This window comes from Cnephaeus nilssonii (genome assembly GCF_951640355.1).
Source record: "Cnephaeus nilssonii genome assembly, chromosome: 13".
Classification (NCBI taxonomy): Eukaryota; Metazoa; Chordata; class Mammalia; order Chiroptera; family Vespertilionidae; genus Cnephaeus; species Cnephaeus nilssonii.
The window spans coordinates 71,081,168-71,086,491 of record NC_137084.1 but is presented as its reverse complement, the minus strand read 5'-3'; the positions used below and the strand labels follow the sequence as shown (position 1 = coordinate 71,086,491).

The 5,324-nt window shown below is 48.7% G+C and overlaps 1 pseudogene across 1 annotated transcript; it reads left to right on the top strand.

The window, feature by feature from the left end:
• The first annotated feature begins 328 nt into the window (after positions 1 to 328).
• Positions 329 to 1,551, top strand: LOC307110202 (zinc transporter ZIP1-like; annotated as a pseudogene). Its single transcript has 2 exons — positions 329 to 397; positions 635 to 1,551. The product of its transcript is annotated as a zinc transporter ZIP1-like (transcript).
• Positions 1,552 to 5,324: the final 3,773 nt, after the last annotated feature.

The following is a 5,324-nucleotide window of genomic DNA, read 5'->3' as shown; positions in this document are numbered from 1 at the left end:
GAACTTTATTGTCAAAATATAACATGTATAATAAAAGTTGACTAACAAAGTAAAACAGTAAATATCAAGCACCATAAATTCTACAGAGATTCAGAATTAGGTGAGATGATCCCAGGCTCAGAGAAGACTTCCTGAGGGGAAAATACCGTTTTTTTCCTGAGCTTTAAAGTATGGTTAGGATCTTGAACAGGTGAGAAGTATGAGAGCATTTGGAAGCAAGGTAAAAAGTAGAATATTATGTGTGCCTATGGAAGAATAAGCAAAAGAGCCTGGGTGTAACAAGGAGAATACCTAGTTACCTCAATCCAAGAGGTCTTCTCTAAGGCGTATGGGTTTAAGACCGTCAAAAATTAATGACCAAGAAAGAATTCTCAAGGCAGCCAAGGAAAAGAAGAAAGTAATCTATAAAGGAAAGCCCTTTTGGTTACATTGGACTTCTCAGTAGAAACTCTACAAGCCAGAAGAGAGTGGAACCAAATATTCAAACTATTGAGAGAAATTACCAGTCAAGGATGATCTGTCCAGCAAAGTAACCCTTTGAAAATGAAAGTGAGGCCCGACTGGAGGCTGGAACCGAGCGGGTGCCATGTAGTGAGACCCTTGTGAGGTCTGAGAGTCACTGGAGCAACCACAGCCACCCTGGGCCCTGGGAGAACCAGAGGCAGTGGCCTCGGATCCCCCAGTGCCCGTGGGACTGGAGGTGAAGTTGGGGGCCTTGGTGCTCCTGCTGGTGCTCCCGCTCATCTGCAGTCTGGTGCCCATCCGTGTCCTTCGCCAGCCTGGAGCTAACCCGGAAGCATCAGCCTTCCGCCAGAAAGCCCTGAGCCTTGTAAGCTGCTTTGTGGGGGGTGTGTTTCTGGCCACCTGTCTCCTGGACCGGCTGCCTGACTACCTGTCTGCCATAGATGAGGCCCTGGCAGCCCTGCACGTGACGCTCCAGTTCCCCTACAAGAGTTCATCCTGGTCGTGGGCTCCTTCCTGGTCCTGGTGATGGAGCAGATCACCCTGGCTCACAAGGAGCAGGCAGTGCCACCAAGGGTGCTGCTGGGAACAGCACTGGCACGCGCAAAGCCTCCCACAGGCAGGCAGAGCTCTGGCAGCTCCCTCAGCCCTGCGTGCCCATGCACTGGTCTCCTCCCTGGCTCTGCCCTCGGTGTTCGAGGGGCTGGCAGTGGGACTGCAGCGACCAGGCTGGGGCCATGGAGCTGTGTCTGGCTTTGCTGCTCCATGAGGGTTTTTGGCCGTCAGCTTGTCCCTGAGGCTGCTGCAGAGTCACCTGCGAACACAGGTGGTGACTGGCTGTGGCGTTCTCTTCTCATGCATGACACCCTGGGCACTGGGCTGGGTGCAGCTCTGGCAGAGTCAGCTGGCCCACTGCGCCAGCTGGCCCAGTCTGTGCTGGAGGGCATGGCAGCTGGCACCTTTCTCTGTATCACCTTCTTGGAAATCCTGCCCCAGGAGCTGGCCACTTCCGAGCAGAGTATCCTCAAGGTCATTCTGCTCCTATCAGGCTTTGCCCTACTTACTGGCCTACTATTCATCCAAGTCTAGGGGGCTCCAAGAGGGGCAGGGGAGATTGGGTAGCAGGTGCCCTTGACCCACCTCCCCTCCTCAGGAATGGGGAAGGGAAGTATTGAGGACCAAAGAGTTCTCTGAGAGGTGGGATGGAGCCTTTGGGACAATTTGACCAACGGGAAAGAAGTGGCTACCCAAAAGCCTGGTCTTTAGGCTCAAGGGACAAGTCATGATCAAGTCACTAGAGACATTGGTATTAGGGAAGACACTAACTACACAGGCACAAGCTGACACTGGGGAGACCAAGGTTGGGTACGGTACCCAGATGCTTTGGGATGGAAGTAGAGAGGACACAGGCCCAGAGTCAGCAGTTCTCTTGTTTCTAGCCCATTTCATCCCTCTGTTGTTTGGAGTGGATTCCTTCTAATTTTCTTGGCTCCTACTCTCACATCTATCTCCCTCTTCCCCTCTCCCAAGACACTAGTGCCAAGTGGCCTCTTCCTGCCAGTTTTGTTACCTTCTCTATCTTCTCCAGTTCTGCTCACTCTATTTTTTAAAATATATTTTATTGATTTTTTTTACAGAGAGGAAGGGAAAGGGATAGAGAGTTAGAAACATCGATGAGTGAGAAACATCGATGAGTGAGAAACATCGATCAGCTGCCTCCTGCACACCCCCGACTGGGGATGTGCCTGCAACCAAGGTACATGCCCCCGACCGGAATCGAACCCGAGACCCACCAGTCCGCAGGCTGACGCTCTATCCACTGAGCCAAACCGGTCAGGGCTGCTCACTCTGTTTTTAAAGTGCCAAATAAAATGCCTCCCTCTTTCTCAAAGCACAGTGATGCACTGAGCCCTGCTCAGCACCTCAGTGAAGGGGTCCTCTTGCCCCTTATTTTAGTCCCAGATTCTGGGGTGGGGCAAAAATGTTTGCTGAGTTGGAGTGGAGGGAGGGTTGGCAGATCCACGGGCCCTACCATTGCTGCACCCTAGGAATAGCGACATGGATATGGTGCCCCATACCCAGATGGAGCTGCCAAAATTTTTTAGATCATAGAAGTCCAAGGAGGGAAGGGGAAATGTTCACCCCCAGGGTTATTTTTTGGGGGGTAGGGCTGTGCACAGGGCCATATTCTCTGGAATCTATTTTACTTACTGATCTGTTTTGGGACACGTTTCCAAATAAAAGATGTTTCTCTAAAAAAAAAATGAAAGTGAAATAAATACTTTTGCAAACATATTGAAGCTGAGAGAATTTATCACTAGAAGACTTCCATTGTAGGAAGTACTCAAAGGGGTTATTCTACCAGAAACAAAGAACAAAAGGTCACAGAACTACTACAAGTATGATCACCAACAAACCTACAGCATAAACGGATAATTTGTGACAACAACATAAAGGTGGAGGGAGTAAAGGTCTGAATTTGCAAAAGAGGATGAAGATCAGATGCATTCAAAGGAAAAAGGACTATTGTATATGTGAAACTTTCTTTTTTCTGGCCTAATGGTAACCACACATGACAAACCCAAAATGGAGACACAAAGTTTTAAAAAAGAGGAAACGGAGGAAAGACGTTTGAATACTACCAAACAAAAACACCAGACAGCAACACAAAGGAAAAGAACCACTGGAGGCAACAGAGCTACCAGAAAACAAAAGATAAATGGAAATATAGAAAATTCTTATACGTCAATAATTACCCTAAATTGTAAATGGACTGGATTCACCAATCAAGAGGCACAGAGTAGCAGATTGGATCAAAAAACAAAACCCAACCATATGTTGCTTTCAGGAGACACATCTAAGCTGCAAAGACAAAGTTAGACTCCAAGTGAAAGGGTAGAAAATGAATCTCCAAGCAAATAAGATCCATAGAAAAGCAGATGTAGCCATACTTACATCTGACAAAATAGATTTCAAGATAACAATGGTAAGAAGAGACAAAGATGGACATTTCATAATTATAAAGGGGACACCACATCAAGAAGACAGAACACATCTTAATATATATGCACCCAACAGGGAGCACCAAAATATATAAAGAACTAAAGGAAGAAACTGACAGAAACACAATCATAATTGAGGACCTTAATACTCCATTGACAGCTCTACATAGATCATCCAAACAGAAAATCAATAAATATCTGCCTTAATGACACACTAGACCAAATGGACATCATTGATATTTATAGAGCCTTTCATCCCAGAACATCAAATTATACATTCTTCTCCAGTGCACCTGGAACATTCTCAAGGAAAGACTATATGTTGGGTCACAAAATTAGCCTCAAAAAATTAAAGAAGATTGAAATTATACCAAGCATATTCTCTGACCACGATGCTTTAAAATTAGAAATCAAAAGCAAAAAAGGAAGTAAAAAAACACACACACCACAAATATGTGGAGATTAAACAACATATTACTGAAAAATAACTGGGTCAAAGAAGAAATAAAAGGTGAGATCAAAATATAGAGAGAGCCCTAGCCAGTTTGGCTTAGTGAATAGAGCATTGGCCTGAGGACTCAAGGGTCATGGGTTCGATTCAGGTCAAGGGCACATCCCGGGTTGTGAGTTCGGTCCCCAGCAGGGGGCATGCAGGAGGCAGCCAATCAATGATTCCCTCTCATCATTGATGTTTCTATCTCTCTCTTCCTCTCTGAAATCAATAAAAATATATTCTAAAAAAAAAACACAGAGAGACAAATGAGAATGACAATATGACATATCAAAACTTCAGGGATGGAGAGGTTGGAAGACCTGCCATCTCCTCCCGGAATCTAACTAGAATTCTAATTAGAATAAAACTGGAGAGTATTCACCCTGAATTGCTATCTGGGGATTGACTGAAGAAGAGACTTTTACCTCCTCCCCCCCCCCCTCCCACCCCCCTCACCCCAAGAAGAGACTTTTAAACAAGGAAGGACAGAAACCACATTGAGACTGGTAGGAAGGATGGGATCCCAAGAGGCGCTGGCCAAGCTCTCAGGAGCTACGGGCCAAGGGTAAGGAGGGTTCCCCCAGAGAGAGAGGGCTGGAGCCCCAGGAAGGGCACCCCAGCTGGGACAGCCAGCGTGGACCACAGCTGCCACGAGGCGACCAGCGGCAGGGTTTCTGCTGGACAGAGAGCTGAGCGGCCCTGCAACAACTGGTCACAGCCGTCAGCCGCAGGGCTTCCGGCCGCTGAGAGCTGAGCTCCCCGGGGAGGCAAAGCCACTGTGTTTGAGGGACTGGCCCACAGGATCTTCGTTCCCAGCCACTCACTCTAGGTTTTTGCGGGGGGAGGGTGGTGCGGGCTGGAACTGCCTGAGGAGAGACGGGAGTGCAGGGAGTTGGGGACAGTGACTGGGAGGATGGCTGCGAGGAGGCCTGTGCAGAGTCATCCATCGATATCCTGAGAGCCACAAGCCCCTCCCAACAGCTGAAGCCTGGGGAAAGGCAATACCCTTTCCCCTACCCCCACCCCAGCTCGCCCCACCTTAAGAAGTACCGCTCTGGAATCCAGCTTGCCCATTTCTGCTCCAGGAACCCAGCTGAGGCGGCAGCAGCCTCCGGGAGCTGCAGTCCCCGGCAAGTGTCAGTGGTTGGCTGTGGGGTCCAGGCATCCCCCCACAATCCCAGGAACCTGGCTGGCGCTTCCTGGCTTCCAGCAGACCCAACTGGCCTCCCTAAGAGTGTCTCTGTATGGTCCGATGGAGGACAGGGAAATAGTGCAGGTACTTACACACCCTCCACCCGCCTTAGGGCCTTGTGCTGATAAAAAGCCAACCTGGGAGCTTAGCTCGGCTCCTCGGCTCCTCCCGAGGG